Genomic DNA, 19,862 nt, shown 5'->3' with positions numbered 1-19,862 from the left:
TTTTATTTTCAAAATTTATAAGACCAAAACCAAAACAGAATGTTTATATTTCTGTTGTACTCATACACGAGATAAATTTTGCATTAAGGTGAATAGGAGTCCACCTATTAGATAAAGCTGCTCTTGGTCTATAGATATAAAAATACGGTTGCCGAAACTCTCTATAAAAGAATATTCCATCACACCACACTGTCGCAAAATCAAAATCAAAATGTGGCGCCATAAGATCAAATTGTCTCCACACGTTTTGCTCCCAATCATACTCATTTATAACACCCCTTGTATCACCCCATTTAAATGCAAATAGTCATCCAAAAGCATAAAGAACATCATGATGGTGATTCAAAGACATGTTATCTATTGTTGTCCATACTCGTGTGATTGGATCAAATCTTTGAGTTCCCTGTCTCGGATGATCGCTTATAACATAAAACATTCCTTCCATAAAAATGCCAGTTGAAAAGCCAACACTTGAATGCATATTAGGAAGGATCTCCCACTTGTTTTCATTTACTTTATAAACTGCTGCTTCACTTAGTAAATCCGTTGCACCAACTCCTCCTGCAGTATAAATTGATCCTTCTGGTGAGGTACAACATGCAAATTTATAATTGGATCTGAGGTGTGGACATTCAGCCCCTTGCTTCCATGTATTGAATGATAAATCATATATCAAAATCTTTGTACTGGGTTCGTCATTATATCGTAGGTTGAGCAAAACAATCTTATGACGAACACTTATTAATTTAAATCCAGTGGGAAGAGGAACCGTAAGTATACGTTTTTGAGAAACAGGATCGCATATCGATATCTCAGACCGCCAAAGTAGACATACATATTTATTGGTCAGTTCAAACTTCATTCTATCTTGATAATATTGGGAAGTTTCCATTATTTTCTTTGCTGGTTCAGACCACTGCTTAAATTTTAATTGGCCTTCATACGGAGTTCTTAGTAAAATGTCTCGAAATACCTGTTCAGATAATTCCTGTAGAAAATTCATCTCTAGAATAATAAATGGAACTCTATTCTTAGGTGTCGCTTTATATGTGAAAATTTGTCTTCCAATTCAAAAGACATGAACTTTCGAATGGCGTCATATTAGAGACTAAACCAGGGTAGAATTTTACTTAACTCCAATAGAGTCATATATTTATATAATTGAGCGCTTACGTAGAGTACAATTGCTTGTCGTTCAACAGATATATTTTCAGAATATAGCAGGTTAATTTTTAGTTCAAATATTGTAGTCCTATGGTACTCACCGTTTCTATTTTTAAACTTAAAAAATATTAAGATGTAATTGAGAAACATGTATAAGTTAATTTTATTAGTAGATATGGTAGCATTAATTAGTTATAATTTTTTAATTAAAATTTTAAATATAATTCAAAATATTATTTTACACTATATGTTAATTTTTTTTAAAGATAAAGATTTATTCAACTAGATCAAAAGTAAAACAATAAGTCTCAGGCCTAACAAATCTAGAAATAACCACCGCAGCTATTGAATCCTATCTCTTTCCACTAACTGCTCCAAAGTCCCAAGATAATAAGCAAGAAGCCTATCATTTCTTGCAATATCCCAAGCAACTCTGTTCTTTGATGTTTATTTTGTCAAAACATTAGCCACTCCATTCCATTTCTGGGGAATATGACAAAAAGAGATTCAATCCACATGATTACTCAGATAGAAAATAACTCTAGAAATAAAGGCCAATTCCGAGTTAACATCAACCACATTCATCATATCCACAACAATCTAAGAATCTAAAATACATATAATCCTCTTCCATCCCAAAGAACATCCTCACTTAATAATCATCTTCATAGCAAGGGCTTCCACCAAATTATTAGAGTACTCACATTTATAGAGAAAAGAAAGATAACTTCACCATCCTTACCTCTGTCTATGCTCCCAATACCTGCCTGCCCAAGATTCCCACAAGAGGAGACATGAGTATTATTTTTTTGGATACGAGTTGAGGGTGGTCTCCACGTCTCATCTCTACAAACCCTTCTCTTGATCAAAGGAGATCTCTTAACACCTATTTTGCCTCGATTCCCTGCCACCCCAAATTGCTCACAGTACTTTAATCTACACAGTCAATATGTTTAGACATATCACACTGGGCATATATAGTTTCTTGGAGCCTTCTCATGATCTTCTGGCACAAATTAGTGATTGCCAAAATTGAGTTGCAAAAAATTGTATGATTCTGCTACAACAAAAGATTCCATATAATGGAACTAGATCCAATGACCCATGCCACCTAAAAGAAACTTTCTTTTCTAGGGTTTCTACCAAGGATTTCCCAAAATTCAATAAGAAACATCACGTGGATGTAGCCATGACATCGTGCCTCCTACCATTTGTGGCATATTTCTCTAAAGAAGGGCCGAAGAAAAAATAAGTGGGATACACTCTCTTCATCATGCATACAGAGGGAATAAAGATAAGGCCCTTTGAGTCCTCTGTTTTGAAGGTTATCCAAATAAAGACATTTATTTTGAGAAACCAACCATAAGAAAAAAATTGCACTTATGTCAAGAAAAACTATTCCAAACCTTCTTGCACTATGGAACATTTGCCAATCCATGTCAATTTTTTTATCGAGACAAGCATATCATTGGGAAACAAAAATATTTCCTTTAAGACTCGAACTCTAGGAAAGGATATCCTTGTCCCTATTAGAACTACAAAGCTTACCCAATAGGAGCTTAGCAAGCTCAACATGAATCTCTATGGAATCACTTAAATGCCACTCATGTGGGTTCTTCTAGTATGTCACATCCATTGATCCACACCTTTTGACAGTCTCAAAGTATTATGTATTTAGTCCACCATTCATCTATAAAAATATGGCAAAGAGGTTGAAGATGAGAATGACTAGAGAGAATGGAAGGATGACCATCCTACGAATCCTACCAGAACAAAGCACACAATCCCAAAATACATATCTAGAAAAGACCATCCTTAATAAGATGTGCTCCCTTTTTTAGAGTATCAAAAATAAAAGAACCTTTTCCAACTAGATCTAGTCTTGGGATATCCTAACAATCCACTCTAGGAAAGAAGTTTTGGGCAAGAGTCTTGGCCCAATCTTGATCTTGATTTTTGCAGCACCTCTAGTATAACTTAAAAGCTAGAGCCTTGATAGTAAGAGCCATACACTTGAGACCCAAACCCCTAACAAACTTTGGCAAGAAAATAGTTTCCAAAATTGACTAAACTACCATTCAAAGAGAGAAGATTAATAGACCAAAGAAATTGTCGAGACAATGCATCAAATTCCTTTATAACACTAGAAGTGGGAATCTGCACAAAACAACTATAGATAGGAAGAGTCTAAACCATTGTCTCTAGGATAATAACTCTCCCAATAGAAGATATCCACCTATAAGTCCAATGTCTAACCCTACACTAGAATTATCAAAAAAGTCTTGCCAATAATCATTCTCTTGTGCTCCCAAAGCCAAGGGGACTCTATGATACATCAAAGGCAGAGAGGCAATCTAAAATTTGAAAATCGTAGCAATATTATTTTGGATAAGTTCCAGAATATTAAAGAAATAAATGAAGGACCTATGTTCATTTATTTTCTACTCAGAAGCTTTCAAATAGGTATCTAAAATGCTTCTAAAATTTCTTCCCTCATTGATTGTAGCCAAGACCATCAGTCCAATGTCGTTCATTATTGGAGATGAAAATATAATGGGATATTATTATTCCATTTCCACCCATGGATGAGCCCTTGTTCAACATAAAATTTAATAAATCTTCCCAGGCCCTCTACAATAATGATAAAGAGATAAGGAGATAGAGTGTCCCCTTGCTGAAGTCCTCGAGAAGAAAAAGGTAGCTCAATAGATTTTCCATTAATAAGTATAGAAAAAGAAGGAGAAGTCACACAACTGATAGTCCAATCAACCCATTCAACATCAAAACCAAATTCCTAAAGAATTCTACCCAAGAAATTCAAGCTTACCCAGTCATATGGTCTTGCAAAATCTAGCTTTTTAGACATGGCCTTTTCCTTGGAAGTGGCCATGGAGTGGATAGACTCTGATTCAATTAAAATGCCATCAATAATATATGTACTGCCAACAAAGCCTCCCTTCTTCTCAAAGATCAAAGTACCCAAAAGAGGCTCGAGACTTTCAATAGGTAATTTGGTGATAATTTTGTAGATAAAATTACATAAAGAAATAGGTCTAAATTGATCCAAATTGTTGGCCCCATCAATCTTGGGTATGAGAGCCAAGAAGGTAGCATTCAAAGACTTGAGTATTTGTTTGTTTCTATGCAATTCTTGGACCACTTCTAAAAGTTCAAATTTAATAATCTCCTAGAATTCTTGGGAAAAAAATAAATAGGGAAATCATCTGGGCCAGGGGACTTACCTTTCTTCATACTAAACAAAACTTTCTCTATGTCATATAAAAAAATAGGCCGTAAGAGATTCATATTCATCTCATTAGAAACTAGGCAGGGAATACAATTTAAAATGGTCCTTGCCCCCAAAATTTGAATGGGTTCCTCCCTAGAGATAATTTTGGTGAAGTATTTAATGGCCTCTACTAAAATATCCTCCTTGGAAGAGAGTTGTGCTCCAATAATTGAGACAAGAGAGTAGATAGGATTACCAAACCTACAAGCCTTAACCTTGTTACGAAAAATAAAGTTTTTTCTATCTCCCTCTTGAAGCCAATCCCCAGGAGACTTTTTATTCCTAAAGATCCCATTCCACTAGCTCCTTAAGTATTGAAGAGATAATAGTAATAAAATCCATAGTCATCCCTTTATCTCAAAGTAGGCGAGTGACACTATCAAGCCCAGATTGAGCTGCCAACTTTTGGTCCTCCAAATTTTCAAAACATCATTTCTTCAACCTTTTACCCCTTAATTTTACATGTTCAAACCACTTATCAAAAGTGAACATGGAAATACCATGAGAAGGCCTACCTTTATGCGACCACACTATCATAAGATCCTTCGAAGAGTAATCTTTTAACCACATCAATTGAAATTTGAAGGAATGTTTTTTAGTGACCTTGAAGGAAGTAAAAGAAGGTTATTAGGATAGTGATTAGAGCTTCTCCAATCAAGAAGTTTTGATATAGTAAACCACCTAACATCCATCCAATTACAAGAAACTAAGGATCTATCCAACCTTTTAGAAATAGCCTCAGCCCCACTCATTCTGATATTTTAGGAAAAAGTAGCATTGTCAAGTTTAACATCAATGAGATTCAATATACCGATGTTATCTCTAAGCACATTTAAAGCAAGGGTCCAATCTAGCTACCCACCTCTTTTTTTGACTCTAAATTTAGTTGTAAGACTCCTTGATGATATAGTTACTATTGGTGCTCTTATCTATATGCTTAGTAATGTTAATCTAGAATTTATTCATATAATTAAATTCTAAACTATTATTAATTATTCATTGGTTGCAATAAGTGGTGATGTTAAATAAACTTATTGTTTAAAAATAAACTTAATAAACTATTATCCTTACTTAAGAATAACTTTACCATCTTGACAATAACTCTACATGTTCATAGAATTAAGAAAACTTAGGTGACACAAATAATTGATATTAATTAGTTTTAGTGATTTGTGAGGGATCTGTTAAATACTTTAATAATAGAAAAAATAAAATTATTCGATATTATCACTAAATGCTTAGGAGAAAAGAAAAAATAAATCCAATTTATTTGACTTATAATCTCATCAAGAAAGAAGAAAGAGAAAATTAAATATGAAAACATTAATAGGCAATAGATCTATAGAGAAATAGTCCCACCCTATGTAAGAAAGGGAAAGTGTGATCCATTGTAGTAATTCTTTGAAGAAAACATAATTTGATCAAAGCATTGTGATCATTTGAAAAAGTTGGATAATAAGACTTCTAAAGATAAAATAATTGGAACATTAGTCTCTTAATTTAGAGTTTAATGGTATGTAAATATAAAATTTCTTTATAGGTAAGTGAGGCATAATACTATAATCATATTAGATAAGCAAGTGAGGTGAGCACATTGGGATGTTTATCAAAAATCTAAAAAGAAAAAGAAAAACTATATATATCATAGATGAGGTTGAAAATATGCAACCACATAGTAGGAGTACATGTCCCAGATTTCTAAAATCCCAATGTTGAAATTGACGAGAACATTTGGTATGTTGTTAGGATATGATGTCATTACAAACAAAACAATCCATAGATAAGGAAAGGGGGAAACACATAAATGAACTTGAAAAATTTAGCATACTAGCATAGTAGATATAAAGCCAAACTAGAAAATAAAAACAATCTAACAAGAAACAATTTTACTTGATTTTATACTAAGATTAAGAAAAATGACACTCATAAATTACAAATTAAATAACACTATTTAAATAATATAGTTCAAATATATGATTTTACAAGCTTTTATTTTAATATAATATTTAAATGTAGCTTGCATAAGACTTTTATAAATATATAATAAAATATAATATTTTTCTATAAATTAAAAATACAGTTTCAAAGACTTGTAACATATCATTTTAGTGTTATTTATCATATATTAAATATTTATACATAATAACATTAATTATATATATATATATATATATATATATATATATATATATATATATATATAAACTCAATAGGAAATGTATTTAATTTGTAAAAGGATTAATGGTGTTAAGTGAAAATATCAATGAACATAGTTTTATTTAATTTAAAAGTACATTATAGATTTCTCACAAGAAATACATTAGAGAAAAATAAAAACTAATAAATTAATAACAAATTAAAGTTTTGAAACATAGTTTTTATATCTTCTCATCTAGTGAGAAGATGACAATTTTAAAGTATGCCATGTCGACCTCCTGCAAAGCTAATAAAGTGAACTCCAATTTTTTTTTAAAGCATTCATAGCATCCACCTTCCATGTTTTCCACACTCATATATTGAAGTCACAACTATAAGGAAATGTTTTCCAATGCTTAATATACTTTCAAGAAGGAAACATGGTTGTACTGAGAATAAGTTATACAAAGGTTGTGGAACTCTATGTTTGAAATACAACAGGGAAAGTAAACTCAAAAGGGGTGGAGGTTGAATCAATACTTCAAAACTTTTTGCCTTTAAAGCATTCACCACACATCCATCTCACAATTTGCATGTAAACTTTAAAAAAAAACTAAACATATTCATCCATAGCATGAAAACAAATAACCATTCCACACATATATGAAACAAGATATTTGGTTCCCATAAACCCTCCAATGAGTAGGTAAAATTGGGGTGAGGATGAAACCCACAAATCTGCACAACTGCAATTGTAAAGTATGTCCAATAAAAGTTAAAATATTTGATCATAAACTATGATCTACCCTATGAAAGGTATGCCTTATTAAAGGCTTACAAAGATTGTTAGATCTTACCCTGTTAAATGATTTCAACACCCTATTAGAAGTGTGTCTGGTTAAAGGACTTTGATGTAGAACAAAGTTAGTACGATGTTAAAGGATTTACAAAAGCCCACTATCACTCCTAAATTAAGAGATTTTTACTGATTCATTTATTAAAATGTCTCAACCTTGATCCTTCAGTTAGTACTTCTCTACTAGATATGAGATCTTCTCTTTCCTTTTGTATATGTGATCCTCTCTAATAAGATGTATCACTTATGTCCTCTTCTTTGCTTTCATATGTTCTCTCTAACTAATTCTGCAATCCATTGCTCTATCACAAATCCTTAGTTAACATGAATGTTCTATCTATACATGCAAATTTCTCTCTTCGATCATACAATATTTTAAGGTTTTTCCTTCTTAAGAGGACCTATGTGACTTAGGATTAGGTAGAAATCAATGATTGTGATTCACCCATTTTCCCTCTTAGGACATCCCTCAATCTGACTAGTTGCATGTACTACATAAGGATTCTCAATACAGATTTGTTTTATAATCTATAATCACAAAATACTCCTTGAGTCAACCCAAAAATGGTTTACGTAGGAGTTTGTGTCATTACAAACAACTATGTCCAAAACTATTTACTTGGCATTCAAAACCTCTATTGCTCGATAGCGACTGCATCTTCAATGTTGTAACTCGTCCTCTAAATGTCTTGGCATCCACTATTCACTCAACATTTGTATCACTCAACATATAATAACTTTCTCATCACATACTATTGCTTGGCACATATTGTATATCTTGCTTGGCATGCATTATCTAACAACTTATGCTTGACATACACTACTTACTCGACATGCACTTTATGAATATGAATAAGTTTGTAGTCACTCATATGTTAAAACCAATCTGAGATTAACATTCTACAATAATATTTGAAATGGAGTGATCATGAGTAGTATAGATGCCTTCTAAGAAATCTAATTATCAAACAAACAACAATGTAGATAAAGATATGATATACAAAACTCAGATGTTTCATGAAATTTTGGAAAATTTATTTTTTCATTTAAGGTGCCGATTCATTTTCTATAAATAATTATGAATTTTATTTCCTTCCATAAATTAAATCCTAGGAAAAATGATCTTGATTCTAGTGTTGGATTCTAAATTTTAAAAAATCAATCATGTAGAAACCTTCACGAGAATAAAGCTACGCAAAAAATCATAATGACAAGTAATTGTAAGCCAAAATCTAAATGATCTACACTTGAATTTTTAATAATATCTTATACTTTATTTATATGATACCATACTATAGGGTAGATATCTCCATTTGGTACAACCTTTTCTAAAAGAATGCACATTTCTAACATTATGATTACCCCTGGGGTGTTCTCCTGGACCCAATATACTTTTTACTATAGAATTGATTTTAAAAGTGTCGGAAAAGATGTCATAGATTACATATTAGTGTTAGTTGATACTATATAAATAATCAATCTATAAATGTGAGAAAATATTACACCAGAAATCATTGGTACACTGCTATAACAAAATAAAGCTAGTCTAATTTTTTTATTTATTTTATATAAAAAGGAATATTGCATTGCCTTTCACTTATTGATCTTTCTCATCGCTAAATGAGAAATTACACGAGTTAAAGTTTCGATGACCAATAGCTCTTTATTATTATGCAAACCATCTAATCTTAGTAAACCACTAGTTCACAATAGTATTTATTCAATGAAACTTCAAACTATGACATTTTAATCATTTATCTTTGTTTCATAAGAGATAAACTAGTATATATGTTTTTATTTATGTTCTACATTTGAATTTCCTAACTTTAAACTATTAAATTTTCCTTCCTTAAATTTGATGGATTAAACTAGATAAACTATTACTTAAAGAGATGCATGCTATTTTGAATGTGAAGTCTACTTTATTTGGTGAATTGAATTAGATGAACTATCTTTTATGGAAATTTTATTGAAGAAATTACATAATTACTATCATTCCTCCTTAATTTCTTCAATTCCATTTACTCCATTATTTTCTCTTAGATATTCAAATATTTCTTTTGGTAATCTATATTTTTTTTCTTTAGATCTACGATAATCAAGTTGAATTTTTCCATTGCTAACCAATTCTCGAATGAAAAAAAAGCTCACATCAATGTGCTTGCACTTTTTGAGAAAAATATGATCCTTTGAAAGTAAAATTTCTTACTTATTATCACAGAAACTTGTCTAAGTTTCTTCTATGCTTCTATCAGACCCTTCAATATCCTACTCATCCAAATTGATTGACATGTTGCTGATGTGACTACTACATATTTTAGCCAATCTAATGGAATTATTACTACGTGTTTCTTCTTTGATGCCTATGAGTTGCACCTATTCTATAATGAAATATACATCCATAATTGATCCTATGATAAATATTACCTACAAAATCATAGTCTGAATAACCAATCAAAGAAAAATACTTAGTTTCAGAATTAAAAAAATTCATATTGCTTTGTGCCTGTGATATATCTAAGTATTCATTTTCCAAATTCCCAATGTTATTCTTATGTTGACTCCATAAATCTTGAGATCAAGCTAATACCATACAAAATACTAGGACTTGTAGCTACAAAATACATCAAACTCCCACCAAGTTTTTTGAATAAAGTTGAATTGGAATATGACCCAAAATCATGTTTGTTATGCTTTACTATTTTTTACAAATTGAATTGGTATTATATTACACTTCATAATATTGAATCTCATTAAAGCATCATTGGTGCACTTTCTTTGACAAATGAAAAGCCCTTTATCAAATTAAGTAATTTCAATACCCAGAAAAATATATTATCAAACCCAAATCGGTCATTTGAAATTATTTCATCATTGATTGCTGAAACATGTCTATAGATATATTTCCATTGAAAATAAAATCAGCAACATATAAGCATGCAATTCAAATTTGACCTATTTTTTTATTTTTGTATATAGGGTGAGCTCATTAAGAGTCTTGAAAAAATTATTGATTTTCATCTATAAATTAATTCTTCTATATGAATCCCTATAGTCTTTCTTAACTAGAAGATTGATTAATATAAATTTATCCCTCCAGAAAACCATTCAATAAAGTAGATTTAGTGTCCATTTGATAAAGTTTTACAAGAATTTGTAGACACTATAATATCTGGAAATCATTTAACAATAATCTTCTTCTACAATTAACTTAATTCATCAAAATAAAGGTGTACATACCTCAAATTCCATAACCATGTATTACCCAAGGCTTTTACCTTGATATTAGCTTCCTTCATTCCTTGAATACAATATATTTGAAGAGGATACATCTCATTCCTTCTCTTCTCAGCTTTAGAAATCATTGTTCCTCTAGAATTTTCATCTAAGATTGTCGAAGTGCTATCCTTAAAAATAACTTTATATCCTTTTTCATTGAATTGACCAACATACATTGGATTATATGTTAATGTAGACACATAGTAAATATAGAGAACAAAGATATTCTCTCTATTTTTAGCCAATACACTAATAACAAATTTCCTGATTACAAGAACTATACTATCATTTCTCAATTTTATTTAGATTTCACATGATCAACCAAATAAAAAAAAATACCTATTCCGTTTTTGTGGTTACTAAAACTACTATTTAAAAACCACACATCCTTAGAGATTTTTTGTGTTGCATTGCATGTTATGAATAAATTTCTTGAGTTATTATTAGACAAATCGGAATAAGTTATACATAGATTTTCTAGATCTTCTTATTCTTCCTACATTCATTAGCCAAATGACTATACCTCTTCTAATAAAAGCACCAGATATTGGATTTGTCAAACCTTGATATTGTTGGTTTCTATCATGTCCTCAATTATTGAAACTTTAATTAGACTACTTTGTCCTTCGTCCTTGATTTGTATTCACTTGTCCAACTCTACCTCTTTGTCTTCGACTAAACTTTAATCTATGTCTTTCTCTTGATGAAGTTTGAGCTCTATAAGCTTTCTTAGGAGATGAACATTTATTTATTTTTACTCCAGACATATGGGATAATAAAGAATACATTAGCTCATCTATAGACAACAACAATAAGTCTTTTGATTATTTAACGGAAACTTGAATTGAATAAACCTTTCTAGGTAAAATTTAAAGTACCTTTTCAACCACATTTTGATAATAAAAACTATGATTCCCATGTGTTCTCAATTGATTAACAATACTATGATGCATTCATATTAATATTTTCAATATTTGTTATCTTGCTACCTTCTTCTTTTTGTACCTTGATAAGAAACTTGAAAAAATTCCATACTTGTTTTGATCTAGTTGCTTCAAAGGCTTTTGAACATAGTGACTCATCCCTTGCTTGTTGAATGAAAAATAATGCATTAGAATCCGTCTTCTCTATTTCTTTCAACAAATCTTTTTCTATGCCTGATAGGCTTCCTGATCCTATGGTTCTACAAAAGCCTTCTCAACAAAATCCCATATATCATGAAAGAAAAATAAATTATTCAATTTAATAGATCAAATATCATAGATCTTACCAGTAAAAATTAGAATTTAAAGCTGGAATATATTATTGGTCATTGTCATGTCTTCAAATATAATTCTCAAATTTCAGATTTTAGCTTCAGCTTCCTTTTTCAACTTAACTTAATTCTTCGTTATTAAAAAATATGACTTTGATACAATTTTGTCGGCAAAGACATCAATTTTTTAATGTAAATATCTGTTACTAATGCATAAATAATCAATCTATAAATGCGAAAAAAAATTCTAAACCAAAAATCATTGTTACGCTATTACAGCAGAATAAACAAACTCTTAATTTTTATTCATAGCATACAAAGGCATATTACATTGTTTTTCATTTATAGAGACGTCTCACTGCAGATTGAGGGATTGGATGAGTTAATTGTGGATAAAGAACAAATAGTTATTGTCAGGCAAATCATTTCATCTCAGTAAACCACAAGTTTATGAGAGCCTTTATTCGGTGGAAATTGTAACTATGGCGTGCTAATCATTTACCACGACTCTGTAAGAGACAAACTAAGTGATTTGATTCTCTTTATTTCAAACTTTTGCATTTGCACTATTACTTAAATAGATGCACGTTAATTTAAATAGATGATCAAACTAGATGGACTATTACTTAAATAGATGCACGTTAATTTGCAGGTGAAGTCTCGTTTAGTTGGTGAATCAAATGAGATGAAATTACTTAATCTATATCAAAAGGCAAGTCAAGATAAATATGGAAATTGATTCTCCAATACAAGCCTTATCACTATTAGTCTCATATCTGCCACTAATATGACTTCAAATAGCTTTCAATTTACAATATCATTGTTTAGTGGTCTACACGATCGTTGAGAAAATTTAGACAAAAATGGTAATATGTTGTCTATTAATTCTCAGTAGAAGACTACTAAAAAGTATCAAATTTATGCCACTTATCAAGACAAGCTTTGGAACAAAACGATTGCTGAAATGTATTCATGGGAATGTCACATTAAATATGGAGCTCTGCTTTAGCGGTTTTGGCTATGGAGGGGTCAAAATGCACCTGCATAATCAATTTGTTTGTATTTTTTAATCAATTAAAAATCATAAAACTGTTATACATGATTTCTAAATTAATTAATAAAAGTGCATTTCGGCCACTGCATAGACAGTGCTGGTAAATTTTGTTTAGGCGTCTGACAACACCGACATGTCACAACATTCCGACATTTGCAACAACATAGGAAAGTCAGAAAATTCCAATGCATGTTACAACATTCTGACATTTGGAGCAACATTGGAAAGTTACAAAATTCCAATGGAAGTTTGCTAGGGAATAAGCCTATTGGCTTAACTAGTAAGAATACATAGAAACTCTAAACCAAATTTCTTAATTATAATAGATTTATAATTTCTTCTAATGATTAGAAATTAGAATGCTTCAATTTCAATTAGTTATTTAAACAATAAAGAGGAAGTAACTTTTTAATTAGGGCAAAGTTAAATATGTGAAGGAATATTTTAAAAACAAAAAACATAAATAAAATAAAAATAATAAAGATCTTAATTACAATTTTTTCATATCTCTTGAAGATCAAAGAGATAAAAAAAAAAATCATATTTAATTTAAATAGAAGTTCAAATAATTATAATTTCTTTTCACTTTTTGATATTAAATGTTGATTGGGAAAATATGGATAGTTATATTAAAGAGGGGTAAACGCTTTGACCTGGAGCTATGAACCAGTGAGGCCACAAACGGGGGACCTCATCCCCATGAGATTTGAACCTTGATGGAAAGGATAACAACGCAACATCTTAACCATCACAACATGCCACTATTGGCAGAAAATATGGATAGAATAACTATTGTTTTTGTTAAAACATTTTTGAAACAATATCCTAGAATCCAAATTAGAGCATTTTGATTAATTTTCTCTAAAAACTAATTAATCAATTTTATCACTTAATTGATATAGATGTCCTATAAATTTTGTGAGAAGTCTATAATATCTAGGGAGTTATAGCATATATATATCATTTTATAATTTTCTATATCAATTAACAAATATTTAATAAAAAATTGATAGAATATCACAAATGTGTCTTAGTAAGTAATAATCACTTATACATATTGATAGAATGTTAGATATTGTGTGTTATATTGAAATGATGTCATTTATAATGCTTGGTAATTTTTTTAAATGATATCTTTGATATGTTTTTGTATCATTTGTACAATTTTGGTAGTTCTTATAGTTGAGGTAGAAAAACTACTATAAAAATGCATGGTACAAGAAAATGTAAAAATAAACAAGTAAAGGCCAAATAATCTAAAAAAATTTAAGTAGATATTAAGGACGTATAGAGATGTAACCATAAGTTTTTTTTGTTTTAATTTGCTGAACTTATAGTAAGATGATGATGATGATGTGTGTGTGTGTGTGTGTGTGTGTGAGAGAGAGAGAGAGAGAGAGAGAGAGAGAGAGAGAGAGAGAGAGAGAGAGAGAGCCAATTTTGATTTATTTATTTCAAAAAGGCTAGGTTGTCCATTTCATATAAGAAATAATAGTTAAGGGGGTAAGGAGATATAGGGAAGGATAAAAGAAGGGAGGTCAGGAGATTGAGGAAGACTAGTAATATGAAGTCAAACGAGAGATAGAGAAGTGAAAAAATTGATAGCAATGAAAAATTAGGAGGAAAAGATTGATAGCAATGAAAAATTAGGAGGAAAAAATTGATAGCAATGAAAAATTAGTAGGAAAAAATTGGGAGAGAGTGTGTATATGAGGGCGATAAATATGAATAGAAAGTGAAGAAAAGGAAGAAGTGGGAGGGAGAGAAATAAGGAGAAGAGAGTTGGGAGATGGAGATATAATGATACACATATATGAGGTGATAGATAGCATATAGATAGATACATAGAGTATATTAAAGATAAATTGAGAGAATAGAATATACATTATATGATGTGAATGGTAGAGGGATGGGTAAGATAATAGAAAGACATGAATTAAAGAGAGACATGGATATGATAATCGAAAGAGAAAACTCTGAAATATACCACAACATAATCATTTGATATATATTTCAACATTAGCATAGCCATTTTTTCTATATACCTGTAGATTCATTCAAAGTTAAGATTTTACGTTCACATATTGATATTCTTTAATTAGAGTGATAGATAATTATAATGACATATAAGGAGAGAGTGAGGAGGTGGGACAAGGGAGGGGAGGGAGTGTGAGTAAATGAATAATATAAACAAAAAAGAGTGGTAGAGAGGTGAAAAGTTTGCTAGCAATAAAATGAGATAGGAAAACATAGCCAAAGACACTATGTAGATAAAGGTATAGTTATGAAGGGATGGACAAAAGGAGTGGGTGGTGGGGCATTGTAAATATATAGAGTAGATAAAATAAATAGAGGAATTAGGATATAGATACAAGGGAGAAAAAGGTAACAAGGGGTAAGATAACAAAGAGATAGTGAGGCAGAAATCAGTGCTTGTGTGTGTGAATAAGAAAGATATGAATATGGAGGAAGTTAAGTAGACTCAAAGAGTTTATGAATAGAAATTTAAGAAAATTATCAAAAGTATACAATACTATTAGCTTAACCCTTGCACCCTTCAAAGGTGCAAGCACTAATGTATTTAGTGTTGACTATAGAATATGCCCTCCTTAAGGATTTTTGCAAGAAATCTTTTCCTTAGCATGCCAATGGTTTGGGTCAATTTATTTCTTTTAATGGAGGTCATCCAAGTTCTTCATTTTTCATTTTTTTATTCAAAAAATGGTTTCTTAAATTAAATTCACAAGGAAGCCTCTACAAAGATTTTACAAGGAAGCTTCTAGATAGATTGCATTAGACACTAGGAACCTACAAATAATTTTTTTTTAATCTTTCTATTAGCCATACAGTTTATTTAGAAATTTGAAATAGAAAAATAAAGAAATAACTTGTGAAAATGTCAAAGACCATTCTAAAAAAAGGAATATTAGACAATTGAAAACTTTAGGAATATTAGTTATTTCTTTTACTTATATTGACAACACTATAGCTACAAATTAGAAAATGAGGTTAGAGGGAGGTTATCATTGTCCAATGGAATGTGAATATATGTAAAAATTATATTTTCACAAACCTGCTATGATTATGTTTCATAGGCACCACCTTTTACCATTATATTAAGTTGTCATCTACACACAATGATGAATAACATAGCTAAAAACCATAGTCCTCCTTTCTGGCTACCAACTTGCATTTTTAACAATCTTTTATTTATTGAAAATCTTATGTCTCATCTATTTTATTTTAAAGAAGACTATGCAAAACCCTATCCAACTAGATAAAAAAGAAACTTCATCTATAGTTTCCATTTTTTCATGTACCCATTTACATGATTCATAAAAGGAAAGAATAGCTTTGACAATATATAAATTTGGACTTGAAACTCGAATCTTTAATTCTATCAAGGGACTGATATTTTATAATTTTTATTTTCTACATCATTTTTTTCTAATTGACTGTTCTCTTTCAAAAAAGTCACAATTTCTGAAGCAATGACCTACCAAGGGTTTTTCCTTATAAGTGTGAAAATTTAGATTACAGTCACTAATTATTAAGCACCTATCCTAAAAAACCTATTTAACTATAATATTATTTTCTATCATTACAAACTCATTTTCAATAACTACAAAATCTTCTCAAACTTGTATTATCCAAATGCCCACTAACCCCCTTTCATAAAAATATCTTAACAACCTAAAGCAAAATTGGTTGCAAGTTTTAACTAAGGAAATTCAATAATTCATTAAATAATTGTTTCAACCTTAACAAATTTTGTTTTTAAATAATAATTTACTAATTTTTTTAGGAAATGGAAAAAGAATTTTCACTACTTACCAATAAGAAGTTGTTCAAGAAATCCTCCATTTATATACAATCTTCTAAAAGTAGTGGCATTCACTATTTTTCATGGAAAAAATGGCTTCTCTTTTCTTCAACATTATATCCTTTTATTTTAAACGACGTCAATGATAATATGACCATATGTTTCTCCATAGCATACGATTTTAGGTTTCATATGTAGTAATCTCCTCTCCTCTATCCTTCTCCATTTGTTTTCTTATCATAAAATTTTACTTAGCTAATTGTAATGAAATTACTATTCTTAATGTTGACTTGAATAAATCTTTTGTTCATCTAGAGTGAAACTATAGATCCTATTTGCCTTTCAATCTTTGACTCTATGACCCTCTCTAAATCTTCTCTTCTTAACCTTTATCTAATATCAATTTTCTTCAAAATATCTTCTATAAAAAATGTACAGAGAACCACCATTTTAATTATCTTTGATATCACATTAGCTTTTATTAAATAAAGAATTACTAAACTTAGTTTATTTAATGATCTTAAAAAATATTTTAAATAAAAATATTAATTATACAATACATAATGACAAACATATAGAAAACATGATAAACAATCTTATAATAATATAATTTTAAAGTTAAATAAAATATTAATTGATTTTCAACTCCATTTTTTAATAATCTTATTCAATGGATGAATGCCATTTTGTTAAATTATCATCATAATAATATTGAAGAAAAATTTATCAATACTAACAAAATAGTTGGTTATTTTAGTTCAATAATTTTCTTCTTTAATAAGTATTTTAAGGTTTTTGATTTATCCTTTGTTTTTCTATACTAGAATTTAATGATCTTTATAAAATATTTTAAAGAATAAAATAAAATATTAATAAATCTTTTGACTCAATCTTTCTATTACTGATTTCATATATTCTTATATATTATACATTCATTCATCATTTATTTGGTGATTCACCACTACTTTCCATTACAAATGCATTGCATAAAATTTCTAGATATACATATCAATATCAACTATTTATTTTACTTTTATAATACAATTATATGAAAAATATTAATATTAAATTCTTTTCAAAAATAATATTTAAAATATTTTTGTTTTAATTAAAAATTGAGTTTGAGTTTAAAATTTACTCATCTCATGGATAAGATCAAATGACCAAAATAGAATTTTAAATTTCTATTGTACTCATGTGCATGATTTCGGTTGCATTGATGTCAATACGATTCCACCTATTAGATAGAACTTCTCCTGGTTTATAAATATACAAAGATGCTTGCGGGAAATTTCTACCAAAGATAATTCCATCAGGCCACACTGACGCATAATCAAGAAAAAGATTTTGTGGAATACAATCAAATTGTTTACAGGCATTTTCCTCCCAGTCATATTCATCTATAACACCCGTTTTAAATACAAGTAGTCTTCGAAACGCATAAAGGGCATCTTGATGATGTTCCAAACACATGTTATCTTTTGTTGTCCATACTCCTGTGGTTGGATCAAATAGTTAAGTGTCCGGATGGCCAATCACATAAAACATTCCATCCATAAAAACACCTCTTGAAAAGCCAATTCTTGGGTCCCAATTAGGAAGAATCTCCCACTTGTCTTCATCTACTTTATAAACTGCTGCTTCACATAGAAAATGCATATTTCCATATCCTCCTGCAGTATAAATTGATCCTTCTCGTGAGGCACAACATACAAAATGAAAATCAGATCTGAGGTGCGGACACTCAGCCCCTTGCTTCCATGTATTGGATGATAAATCATATATCAAAATCTTTGTACTAAGTTCCTCATTATATCGTAGGTTCAGCAAAACAATCTTATGATTAACACATATAATTTTAGTCCACCAGGAGGCTTGAAATCCAGTGGGAAGAGGAGCCGTAAGTATATATCTCTGAGAAACAGGATTATATATCGACATCTCAGTCCTACAAATCCAAACTACATATTTATTGGTCAGTTTAAACATAATTCTATCTTGATGAAATCTGGAACTTTCCATGATTTGCTTTGCTTGTTCTGACAATTGCTTAAATTTTAGTTGACCTTCATATGACATTCTTAGTAAAATGTCTCTAAATACCTGTTCAGGTATTTCCTCAAGAAAATTCATTTCAATTTTTTCTTTTATCATAATATATGAAGCTCTATTTTTTGAACTGAATCCGATGGGAAATTGCTCTATTGTTTTAAATCAGTTGTAATTGTTGCTTTATATGTGAAAAATTGTTTCAATTCAAAAGGTATGAACTTTGAAATGGCCTCCTTATAGATACTAAACCAATGGTAGAGATTTGCTAAACTCTAGTCATATATGTATATTATTAAGCGTTTTCGCGCACTATAATTGCTTGATGTTCAACAGATGCATTTTAATAATATATGGGTTCATTTTTGGTTAAAATATTGTAGTCGTATGGAATTCACAGCTCTCATTTTTAGCTAAAATATTATTAAGATGTAATTGATAGACATGTATGACCTAAATTTAATTAGTAAATATGATAGCATTAATTTATTATAAAGAATAAATTAAATTAAACTTTTACTTTAGATTTATATCTATAGTTTTTTTTGTATTCATTTTAAAATGATGCGATACATATTGTTTTATTATAATACACATGCTTTTAAGTTGGATCTTTGTTATTCATTCTTATTTTTAAAAAATATTCTCACGTGATGGATATGATACATCTATGTTGATTAATTGTTTATAAAGAGATGTAGGACATGTAGAAGATGATTATATTAGAATGAAGGTATTAAAGAAATCATCTAAGATATAGAGAAAAAAATAGTATTGAGTGGATCAAAAAATGCATGAAAACAATGCCAAATGTGATCGAATATAGTTGGAAATTTTTTACCTCCACAAGATAGATGTTTATGAATTAAAAGCAGCAAAAACTAGGGGGCTCGCCCTTAAGTAGTCAAACTGGTCAACTACAGTAGATAACCATCAACCAAAACTACCCCCTACCAC

This window comes from Cupressus sempervirens, chromosome 11, assembly GCF_028749045.1.
Source record: "Cupressus sempervirens isolate cs-2001-9-10 chromosome 11, ASM2874904v1, whole genome shotgun sequence".
NCBI classification, from domain to species: domain Eukaryota; kingdom Viridiplantae; phylum Streptophyta; class Pinopsida; order Cupressales; family Cupressaceae; genus Cupressus; species Cupressus sempervirens.
This window is presented reverse-complemented; position numbering follows the sequence as displayed.